The sequence below is a fragment of the Pinus tabuliformis genome, chromosome J, assembly GCF_031772625.1.
Source record: "Pinus tabuliformis cultivar Carrire ecotype Pingquan chromosome J, CPIR1, whole genome shotgun sequence".
NCBI classification, from domain to species: domain Eukaryota; kingdom Viridiplantae; phylum Streptophyta; class Pinopsida; order Pinales; family Pinaceae; genus Pinus; species Pinus tabuliformis.
The window spans coordinates 259,465,938-259,479,029 of NC_142295.1; positions in this window are offsets into that span (position 1 = coordinate 259,465,938).

Below are 13,092 nucleotides of genomic sequence, written 5' to 3' on the forward strand. Positions count from 1 at the left end.
ACTTAGGGGAAATTTGGGGATTATTTGAAAGTAGCTGGTGTGTGCTGATGAGATCCATGGGATCTGATGGCTCCTCTCTAACCATTAGGGGCTCATTCTGCTCCTTTTTCATCAACTTCCTTATCTCTCCTGCTCTTAATTCTTGATGATTCATCCATGATGCCATGGCCATTAGTTGTAGGTCTCCTAGCCTAGCCTTGGGGTCCCACAAATTCATGTCGGTGAGGGACATGTTATTCAAATAGAACTCTACTATTTCTCCTCACATAGGTCCATAAACTGTCTGTAATCTTGGAAAGGCATTGTGCCCCTTTGTGCCAAAGTCTTTATCTGAAAATGCAGCCATTGGTCCTTGAGGTATAATCCATATGATTTTGCTAGTGCTCTGCATTGCAATGCCTCCATGGACCAGCTGGCCATGCATGCCAATTGTGTCTTTTTTTCTTGCAACTGTCTTTTTAGCAATTCATTTTTTATTTGAAGGTGAGTTCTTGTGATTACTTCTCTATGTCCCACAACACTTAGTTCTCTACCCATTTCTCTAATTTGATTCTCCACATGGCCAATATCCTCAAGTCCCTTGGATTTGGCAATTTGCATCCACCTATGGCTTCTTATTCTTTCTTTCTCCAACTCAAAGAAAAGTGTGATTGCAAATTTTTGTGCAACGATTCTCACCCCCTCAAGAAGATTATAGTAAGAGCCCAAACTAGCCTGGGGTTCAAGCTCGTGTGCCTCTGTTGCTTCATCCTTCCCCTATGGCCATCCTTCTATCCTTCTTTCAAGTTTTCTGGTCTCCTATAGTCTTGCCAGGGTCTCTTGTAGAATAGTCTTTGCTTCCTGTAGAACTGCTTTTGAGTCTTGTAGTTCTACTTTTTCCTTCCATGTCGGAGATCTAGGAGTCCCCCTTTCATAAGTGATAGGTGCCTTGGAAGCGGATTCCTTCCCTTTGGCAGAGGGTGAATCTTCAATAACAATGAGCACTTTAGAAGAAGGCTGGGGTTTCCCTTGTTTGATCCTTGTGCTCTTCCTAGCCCTGAAATACTTTGAGGTCTGCCTCTTCCTCTTTTGTTTTGGTTTAATTAGGGTGCTAAATGAGAGCATTTGTTGCCTCTCTTTCTAGGGTCTCAGGAGACACCTCGGTCTTTTCTGCCCCTTTTTCTCCTCCTTTTGTCTTTTTCTCTGTCTCTGTTGGTTTTGTTTCCTCCTGTTCTCTTTCGGTTTCTTCCTCCTCCGTTTTGGTTTCTTCCTTCTTCCATTCATGTTCCTTAGTTTCTTCCCTTTCTCCCCCTTGCTACTCTTCCTCCTCACTATCAAAAGGACTGAGATCATATGTGAGGGCCTTTATGTCATCTTTTGCAGTCATGTTTTGGAAACATTTCCCATGCTATGGGGATTGTGAAGGTATGGAGGGCTTCTTCCACTAACATTTTAATTAACGCATGGTGAGCCAGCTGATCTGGACCTCCTGCCTTCAACTTAAAGCTGGAGTCTATGAGGGACTGTAGGAGAAAATAGGGGATGTTGAGTTTATGGGGTGTTGGAGTGTCCATGTCGTATCTCAGCTCATGGAGAATTCTAAAATGGTAGCCATAAAATATGTTATACCTCCCTTCACAGGAAATATATTTGATTATTTGGTAACTGACCTCATCCCAAGGGTAAGGTATGCTTGTCCTTCTAATGCCATTTTTTTCTTCTACAGGATGTTCATTGTTTTGGAAGAAGTTTTTCTTGGCAAACTGTCCAATTGGCTTTTCATCTTTGCTCCAAGGTAATCCAAGAGGAAGGGTGGTAACCCTACTGATAAATTTTGGGGTGATTTCCATGGAGAGACCTCTAAAAGTAATAGTGGCATGGGTCCTTGAGTGAGGGACTAAGGAAACGGAAAACCCCTGAGCCACTTCTTCATCAAACCCTTGGAATTTCTCAAAAAATGGCATCCAATTTTCTCTGGTGAATATGGCTACTACTTGGGGGTGTTCATGGAACTTGGTTGAATTTGTGGGCTCCTTCCTCATGAATCCCCCTATCATTGTGCTTATACCCCTTTTGAACACCAAATGATGGAGACAAGAATTTTGTAGAAAACAGGAAAATAGAGAAAAACTGTGTTTTTTTTCTTTTTAGAAAACAAATAGAAATTTTTTATGTAATTCCTCTTCTTCTATGGACTCAATTCCTCCTTAAAATTATATCATTCCTTGAACATATTGATAATCAAGGTGGGTATGCACAGAACCTACCTCCTAAAGCCAGAAATCGAGCAAAAACCCCATGTTTTCTCCTTAAAAACAACTTACTGCCCCTCCTATAAAACTGCCTGTAGGTGCTTCTGTAGAACACCAATAGTAGGAGGATGGATGAAAGCAATGGAGAAAGATGGTTTCAAGGCTGTGGTGGTGACAAACAACTTTTTGTAGCTAAGTGGACGAGGATGAAATGAAGGAAATGGTGGTGAAGGAGTTTCGAGGAGGAGTACTTATTTCTTCTTTTAGATATTTCCAGTGAGGGGGTGAGTTGGCAAAAGTTGTACGTTGCCATATTTGGACCATTGGTCCCCAGTCACCTTATCATCATGCTTTCTTCCTGCAATCACCTCCCATCATTGCATCAGAGTTTGCAAACCCTCCACTACATGTCCTTGGGATTTCTCTCTGAGTTTTACTACATGCACGTGTGGTGGCATCTTCGGATGAGCGCAGTCAATTGGATGAGGGTGGCCAGTTAACTGGCCACCTTTTCTCATTCAACCCTAACAATCTCATCCTCTTATGCATATTTTTCAATAACACCAATGCAACAGAGGATCGGGTTAGTCACTTACCTGTGAGTTGAATGTATGTGCTGTGAGGCATTTTGGCTCCTTCTACTACTGCATGCTTGTATTTCCTTTGCTACATGCCTGTATATCCTTTGCTGCATGATTTTTTCTTTCTAGTGTGTGGCTGGTTATTTTGTGTAGGTATCCTCTGGCTGGATCTAGCTTCAGATGTCTCCTTCAATCCCATGGTTGCACTTCTTTTGTTGTTGTGTCTTGATTCTAATGGGATCAACTACTACAGGAATTCCTATAGGAGCTTTTGTAGCTGCTTCTCCCTTTAAAATTTTAGTTGATTTGTGTTCTGGGAGTGGTGAGGATGATGCCAGAGATGTTGATGGAGATGGAGAGGTACTTGGTAAGCTGGTTTCTATATTTCCCTATGACAGGAAGGAAAAAATGATGATGATGATGTGATGCAGGTGTGGGATGGATGGAAAGGAGGGTGGATAACTATAGGAGGGTTTACATGCTCTTCATGAAGCTTCCCATCCCCTCAGTATTGCTTTTGGAACCATTTCTGGCTCTCGGTGATTTCTACAGGAGCCTCCTGTAGAACACACGGTTTCTGAAAAAAGAACACAGTGGGGGTGGAAGAAAGGTCAGTAATGATGGAGAAGAGTGTGGAGGAGATGAAATAGGATTTGTGGAATCTTCTCTTGCTCCCCGTGGTCCTCTTGTAACCTGAAATGCACATTAAAATTCAATTTTCTTTTTCTTCTTTTCTCTGTTTTTTTCTTTTTTTTTTGAAAGACAACTAGGGTACCTCAAGGAGGTTTTCAACCTGATTGCCTGCCCTGGGTGCCTCCAAGGGAGGTTTTCACCCAGGGATATTATTCTCCCTTTTCTCTCTTTTTTTTACATCACTGGGCCACCTCAGAAGAGGCTTTCAACCCAATGATGGGACTCAAGAACCTCATGGAGGTTTTCACTTGAGTCCTTATTATTTTTCCATTTTTTTTTTTTTGTTTCTTCAGTGTGTGGAGGCTGATACATGCCCCAATAGCATCACTATTTTATTTATATCTTCAATGACCTCTCGCTTGGAGAGGGTATTCTTGTAAACTTTCAACCTATGTCCATCAACAAGCATGAGGATGGCTTTCTAATCAATGGTTCTGATCAGAACTGAACCATTGTCATTGCATTTTTCCACAGTGTAGGGTCCCAACCATCTTGTCCTCAACTTGCCCTTGAAGTCTTTATACCTTGAATCATAGAGCAGTTCCCAATCTCCCTCTTGGAATCGCGTCTCCTTGATATTGTTATCATGACATATCTTCCTTTGAAGCTGAACTACCTCTGTGTGGAGGAGGGCATGCAATCTTTGTTCATCCAATCCATTGAGGTGGAGTAGTCTTTCCTTCTGTGCATGGCTGAGATCTAGGTCTAGCTGAGCTGCCATCCTTAGTGTATTGTATTCAAATTCTATTGACAGTAAAACCTTATTCCCGTAGACCAGTTCATAGGGTGTGAACCCTGTGGTGGTATTCCATGTTGTGTTGTAGGCCCAGGTGGCCTCAACTAATTGTTCTGCCCAATCTTTTCTATTTCTACTCACTACCTTGGTCAAAATTCCTTCCAAATCTCTACTAGTGACTTCCACCTACCCGTTGGCTTGTGGATGGTAAGGGGTGGAAGTCCTGTTCTTGATTTTATGATGTGTGAGTAGGGCTTCAATCAAATTGGAAGTGAACTGATTGCGTTGATCTGTGACAAATTCTCTTGGATACCCGAACCTGTAGAATATGTTTTCTCTTAAAAACTTAGCTACTTTTTCCTCTATTGCTTCTTTGTTTGCTTTTGTTTCTTCCCACTTTGTTAGGTCATCGGTGCACACAATCATGTACTACTTCTGTTTTGAAGGAGGGTTGATAGGACCCACAAAGTCCATGCCCCACTTCTCAAATGTCTCAAATGTCACTTGAGGTTGCATGGGAATCTAATTCTTTGGAGTAGTTTTCCCCATCCTTTAACATCGATCACATTGGTTGTTGTATCTCCTCACATCTTGATGAAGAGTGGGCCAATAGTAGCTTGCTTGTAATATTTTGAAGGCAGTCCTCTTTGCTGCAAAATGGCCTCCACAAGGCCTGCCATGACACGTCAGGAGAATGTCAAAGACTTCCTCCTCCCTGACACATCTTCTCAAGATTTGATCTGGACCAAGTTTGGAAATATTGCCCCCAGTCCACGTGAAAGGCGCACTTTTTCTCATAATCCTACTCTTCTCCTTTGATGACAGGTGTGGTGGAAACTATGCTAAAACCAAGTAGTTTGCTATATCAGCAAACCATGGAGAGAGTACTAAGAGAGCAAACAGGTGTTCATCTGGCATTTGATCATCCACCATTCCTCCTTCACCTACATGCACATTTACTCTAGACAAAAAGTTAGCAACCACATTTTCTTTACTAGGCTTATCAACAATGGTCAAATCAAACTGCTGCAGTAAAAGCAACCATCTAATAATGCAAGAATTTACATCCGCTTTGTTCATTAAATATCTTATTGTAGCATGATGAATGTGCACAAAGGTTTGATAGCCTGTGATATAATGTCTGAATTTGTTTAAGGAATGCACCACAGCTAGGAGTTCCTTCTCGGTTACTATGTATTTTAACTCTACCTTCGACAAATTTTTGGTTATAAAGTATATGGAATAAGGTAAATTTTCATGAATTTGTCCTAAGGCTGCTCCTATTGCTTTGTTCGAGGCATCCATGTGAATGTGGAAAGGCAGGGCCCAGTTTGGGCCTCTCAAAATTGGGGCAGTCACAAGTATGCTTTTCAAGGTATCTAGGGCTTCTTGACAGTTTTCAGTCCATATAAATTCGACATCTTTTCCTAAAAGACCAAACAACTAAGAGACTAACTTGCTGAAATCTTTAATGAATCTTCGGTAATATCCATCTAAGCCTAGCAAACTTCTGACATGTTTCACCTTTTGAGGAGGTGGGACCCTTTGGATGATGGCAACTTTGTTGGGGTCGACCTGCAGTCCTTGTTGAGATGTTGCATGACCTAGCATGGTCCCTTTAGTCATAAAAAATTCACATTTTTTTGGACTGAGGGACAAGTTCATTTCAATACACTTGTCCAAGACTTTTCCTAGGTTAGATAAAGCTTCTTGAAAGTTAGAACCATAAGGAGTGAAATCATCCATATATATTTCGACTGCGTCATGAACCAGTTCAGAAAATATACTCAATACTGCTCTCTCGAAAGTGGCTGGAGCATTGCAGAAACCAAAAGGAGGGACCCAATATGTAAAAGTACCCCAAGGACAAGTGAAGGTGGTCTTATCTTGGTATTTTGGGCTAATTTGAATCTGATGGTACCCGCTAAACCAATCTAGGAAGGATAACAACTTTTCGCCGCCAGACCATCTAACACTTGATCTATGAAAGGCAAAGGAATATCCAAACGAGAAAACCTATGTCAGAGGTCTTACATGCTTCTCTCAAGGAACAATCTCTTTTTCTCTCAATAAGTTGGGATCCCTCTTTTGCCCCAAAAATAAATAAGTGCTTATGCACAGTCCTCTTGAAAAATACAAAGGAAAATGAAGAGAAAGGTTTCCTGCACAGGGAGGTGAAACATGCAACTCCACTGGGGTACTAACAAATCTCACTAGCAGTGGAGCAATGTGTGTGTTCGTTTGTGACTTCGTCGGGGCACTGTTCGAGCTTGCTGGTAGCTGAGCAACACCAGAGATAAGAACTTATACTTTGAAAATCTTCAACTCATGAGCTAAACTACCCTTCCCAAATTCGAAACACTGAGATCTAAGTTGAACTTTTGATTTTGTTTGACTAAGTTGGCAAAGGGTGAACCATGTATGTCCATGGGGTAAGTGGGGAAGCTGAAGTAACCCACATAGCAATTGAATATTCCCCGAAACACCAAGGGCCCGTGCTAGCAATGAATCAAAATAGAGAAGCTTGAGTTCTATGAGTGTGTCACCAAGTGTTGTAGTGGCTACAACCACCTTCCAAAATTTTGGCCTGCAACTAATTTTGGAACCTCCCTTAGGAGTTTCGCTTGACGACTACACACCCTCAGGTTCATTACCTCAACCCTTTGGGATTCTTTGCATCCGCCTTTCTTGTTCATTTGACCAAATTTTCTCCATGTTGGTGTCTAAGTCAGACTTGCGACCATGCTCTGGTTATGCTCAAAGTCTTCGCTTCATGTGTAATTGTTGTGTTTTCTATGAATGTATTTGTCACACTCACACATGGAGTCACCTTCAATGTCATACAAGTGTCGTCACGGTTGATCGACAATCAATCACGAGTGTCGCACTTGTCACTTACATTATCGGTCAGTCATGTTGAACATGTGTGTATGGATGTTTTGAGTCATTTCGTCATCAAGACATATGAGTGTGTGTATACATGATCATTTATGCATCTCTCGATCATTAACACAATTAGTCATTTTGTTGAATTTTTTATGACCAGACTCCCTGTCTAACATACATACCATTACTCTGCCATTTACGTGATCGAATGTTATCGATAACAACACAAAGCAAGTCTTTCTAAGCTGCATTGATCGCAAGCAATCCAACCAGCTTTCATGCTGACCACAGAGACAGTGGAACCCGGTAGCCACCCCGGGACTGCCTCCACTCGAAACTTTCCTAGAGGCTACTGACCTTGCCCGGTCTATTAACTGAGGAAATTTCATAGACAATTTGGAAAAACACCAAGTGGCTATCTGTGTCTCCCTCAGAAAATTGCACAACTTTTCAAGTCAGTCCTCCCCACAGTTAACCAACTGCTCATCTGGGAAACTGTGCAGTTTTCATGAGAAGACCTTCTACTATAGAACAGTCTGCTGAGCTTAGAAAATACACAGAGATGATCAGAAGCCCATCATGTCAGCCTCAGTGTAGTTTTCCTCATGAGTAGCTCATAATAGCAGACTTCCAGTTCCATCTAGGAATTGCACAGTTTCTGCTACCAAGAACTCAACAGCTGACTGCTTGTTCCCCTTAGGAATTATACAATTTCTACTACCAGTGACCCAACAACCAACTGATATTTCCCTCCAGTAATTGTGAAATTTTGACTTCTAGGCTCTCGATGAGTTCCTCCCAAAAACTCCACAGTTTCTGCCTACTCATCCTCCTTGTAGCCCAGCCTGTTCCTCTAGAAAGATGTGCAAATTTTTCCTTTCGGCCCTTGCTGCCCACTCATTCAAGAAACTGCGTAGGTTTTTCCTACCTTTGCCTTCCTACAACCCAGACTATCCCTCCCATGTAATTTTTCCTTCTAGCTAAGCTGAACCTCGCGGATAGTCACTGTTGACTTGGATTTCCCATCTTCATCACTTAGTGACTCTTGTGCAGTTTTCATCTGCAGTGCCCAGAGCCATCATTTGACTTCACAACCTTGTTGCCTCTCCCAATCACCTACATTTGAAATGATCATGTGTCATGGTAGACTAGGAGTTTTTTGGATTTGATGTCATCTCGTCATGACTAACAGCACGGACAGGTGCACTAACAACACATGGCATGATAATGAAAGGGATGAACAAAGGGAGCACGTGTAGAAGGATAGGTTCACCAATGGTCGAACGAATGATGCATGCGAATAGATGTGCTCTCGAGTGGATAATCATGCAAAGACGTGTTCGTGGATGAACGGATGAGCAAACATGCAAGATGTGCTCATGGACGGATGAATAAACGAACATGCACCTTTCGCGAACATAAAAACCTGTCAAGTCTTCCAACATGCAAGGAAAAATGTGCCAAAGTATCATCCAACGAACCAAATACCATCAAATACTCCATGCATTTTGCCATGCAGAGTTGAAGTTGTGCTACACCATGAAGACATCCATCACCTAGCATCACTGTAGCTCAACATGCACTCCAGCAGTAGCATGAATGTACCAACACTATCATGTCAAGTTATTTCATGGGTCATGTTGTCGACATCTATACTATGCACTATGTTTTCAATCAATGTAATGTAACATGGAAGTCTAAGGGACCCACTTGTTGTACAAAGAGTCATGTAAAGTCAAAAAGTCATGGAAGTCAAATAGTCATGAGGGTAGTCGAACAAACACAAGGGTGAGTTTCAACCTTGGATATAAATACACCCTCATTTGTACATGGAAAGAACTTTTCACCTCCAATCCTCCCACCTAGCCAAGAGAGTGTGTAATATTTTCTTTGAGGAGTAAGTAGTGCCTCCAACACCTCGCTCACGGGGTTAGTGATGTATGGTGTAACGATGTGTCTTTGATCTTTCCCTTAATTCAGAAGCCTGCTAATAGGTAAACATGTTTTCAAACATGTATTATAACTCTTGAAAGACTGATCTTGAACACTTATAATGCATGTTGCTTTAGCCTGTGTTGAACACTTGAACTATTTCACTTGTTGTAATGCATAATGTGTTAATGGAAATGTGTTATATATGTTCTTAACTTTGTCTCGCACGTGGTGGCTATCTCCTAATACATCAGGGAGACCGTTCAAACAAAGCTTACTTTAACAACTGTTGCACTCATTCGGACTTATCCCTTGAGTGTTGTACATGTTATCTTACCTTCTATGTTGTGACTACTGCATCTTTGTGGACTACTCCTCTGGAAGATCTACACGTTGTGTTGTGTTGTGTTTTCCTAGCCAAGTTGGGACTTCATCCCAACCAACTTGGGACTCACTCTCACCCTCTCCTAATACAGTGAAAGAACCATTAAAAACACTATACTAGAATTCACCAAGAACGTGAGCCTCACTGCTTGAAGGAAAATGAGACCACTCTCCTGTGCTCACAAGCAAGAGTTGAGGAAAATCCTTAAGACAATGGCAACCGAGTAATCATACCGGATGGGACTCCCACACCAAATGGTGTGAGGTCTAGTTAGGACTTGATACTAGGGTGATCCCCTGAGTGTTGGCAGGTCCAACACCATCAACACATGCTATTTGACTAGATCTGCAATTGTTATTTGTCAAAAGTTATTATCCTTAGAGTTTCTAGCTTCACGTATCAATTTTTTTTTCTGTTTATCTTTGATAGCCAAATGGATCACTTCATATATTTTAACCTAACTGTGGTATACGATTCAGACTTTTGGAAATATTGTTAAGAATTCTTAACATACCTAAATCACTTGGATTCTCTTGTGGGTTGATATAATGGTTATTCGATTGCTTAATGTATATGGTGTATTACAGTTGATGCCTCAATATGTATTTAATACCTTTCCTTCTTGATAATGTTTCCTTTAGCATTGTCCCACTTTTTGTACCTTTTCTTATCCACTTGAGTGGGATTTTCCATAAAATCTAGCCTTTCTCTCCTCCAAAGATTTTATTATTTTTTGGGTTTAGTGTCTTTCTCCATCTAAACAACTTAATGAATATTTCTCTCCCATCCATTAAGCTTATCTAGAATTTCATCTATAATTATCGTCATGAAGGCATGTAAGGCATCTCATTTCTAGCTATCTCATTCTCAAGTTCATATATCTCATTTATTTATTAATAAATATTTGTTTACATATGTATTCCAGTATATTTTTTCCCATGGATTTCCCTCCATTTTATCCCATACAACTCAGTCAAGTCAAAACACTACTCTAACAATGGAGGGATATTAGATTTTCTCATGTGATGCTCGTGTTTATGCTATTCATGTAGACCATATAGAAAAATATAGGCATTGTGTAATCAGTGACAATGAATGTTGTGGATCTTGTTGTACTCTATTTTATAACCTAGTATAAGAAGTGGAAAATGGAGCTAACAAGTTGAATGAGTTTAAAACCTTTTTCTTATGGGATGTGAGGCTAGGGAAAAATCATTATGAGATGAAATTGATGAGTCTTCAGCATGGTGTAATGCTTTTCTTAGAATACAAGTTTGTTACTATATGTTTCATGATGTTCCAAGTAGGTGTTGTTGTTTATGATTATATAATAGTTGAAGGCAAAGGATTTTGGCACACCAAACTTAAGATGGAGAAGTATATATGGTGACTAGTACTAGAATCATGCTTCTATGGACTTGTGTGATGCAACATTGCTAGGGTTCATAAACCTTGAGGAAAATAATCCTAGTGTGGACAAAATATGTGATAAAAGCTGGATGAATCCAAGGTTGGACTTGTGGTTGATCCTACCTTGTTGTGGATCATTTATGGTGGGTAAAGTTTTGTTGATATTGCCTTTCTATAGTTTGGAGATATGGATATTGTACGAATTTTGTGATAATTTTTTTATATTTTATTTCTTATATATATGTATAAATTATATTTCTATCCAAAGATTGAGTGAATGCAAATTTGATTTTTTTTCTTGCATTCTCTTCATGATTAAGTAACTTTAGAGATTTGTTATTCATGTTGATTCAATATCACAATGGGTCAAATTTTTAAGTTACTTAATATAGAACTTGAGATAGAAAAAATATTTCTATTACATAAGTTATTGTAATAAACATATTTGTAGATTTGGTATGTTCTTGGAAAAGTGTATCCTAAGAGATAAAACCTATTGAAATTTGTTTAAGCTCATCAACTATTGTATCACTAGGAATATGCCTAAATGACATTTTTTTAAAGACCCAATCCAAACACCTTCATAAATACAATGTGTTATGAAACCGGCTCAAGAAAAGATAGAAAAGATAGATCAACGCCTTAGAATTCAGCCTCTTCGAGGGGGCAACCTCCTTTACATTACATAAATGAACAATTATTGGATGATAAAAATGACAAAACCTCCTTTCTATATATAGGAGTCTAAGGAGTCACAATATAATCCAGCCGACCTAACAATAATAATATAAATCCACAAAAATAACAATAGAGGGATTCTATTGGGCACAAAAATAACAATATGGGGGTAATAGGGGCACAACAATATAAATAAGGGGTATAAATACAATAGTAATGGGGTAATCACTAGTATTATAGGGACCCAACATGCCCCTCTCCTTCAAAAAAGTGTTGTCCTCAACGCTTGAGTAGTTCTGGATACTTCTGCATAAAATTCTCATCCTCCCATGTGGAATCTTCAGCGGATAAGTTCTTCCACTTGATAAGATACTCTGAAATTGATCGATTTCGTAGCTGTCGAGTTCTTGTTTCTGTGACTGCTTCCGGTTTCAATATAGTTTTTCCTTCCTCGTCAAGTTCTGGCAATATTGTTTGAATTGGGAGCTTGTCACCTATAACCTTCTTTAAACATGAAACATGGAAAACTGGGTGCAATCGAGAAGCTGCAGGAAGCTCCAATTTGTATGCCATAGTACCAATCTTTTGCAACACCTTGTACGGACCATAATACTTTGGTGATAATTTATTATCCTCTTAGCTTGCTTTAGGGACATTTTCTTATATGGTTGTAGCCGTAGGAATACCCAATCACCTACATCAAAACTTCTTTCACTGCGATGTTGATCTGCCTGTTGTTTCATTCTATTTTGTGCCAACACAAGGTTATCCTTTAAGAGTTGGAGGACTTGTTGTTGATGTTCGATGTGATGTTCCACTGCCTGAACCTTAGAATTTTCTCTTAAATATGATGTGATGGATGGTGGTTGATACCCATAAAGTGCCATAAATGGGGTCATTTTTGTTGTTGTATGGAAGGAAGTGTTATACCACCATTCAGCCAGAGGCAACCATTTGACCCATTGTGTCTGTTTATCAGATACAAAGCAACGAAGATATCCTTCCAAACATTTGTTTACTATCTCAGTTTTCCCATCAGATTGAGGATGATAAGATGAGCTATGAGCTAACTGAGTACCAAGACAAGAAAATAATTCTGTCCAAAAATTTCCAGTGAAAATGGGATCTCTGTCACTTACAATAATCTTTGGGTTTCCATGTAGCTTTTGAACTTTTTCCATAAATGCAGTAGAAACTGTACTGGCTTTAAATGGATGTGATAATGCACAAAAGTGTGCATACTTGGTAAGTCTGTCAACTACCACCATGATGACACTCTTTCCCTCAGACTTGGGTAAACCTGTGATAAAATCCATTGAAACCTCCTCCCAACGTTGGCTTGGAATGGATAAAGGTTGTAATAGACCTGGTGTCTTAATTGTTTCAACTTTATTTTGCTGGCAAACCAAACATTCCGCCACAAAATTTTGAATATCTGATTTAAGGCCATCCCAAAAAAATTCCTTCTTAACCCTGTGGTAAGTTTTTAAAAATCCTGAGTGCCCTCCTAAGGGAGAAGTGTGCAATTCCATAAGAATCTTTTGTTTTAGCTGGGAATTC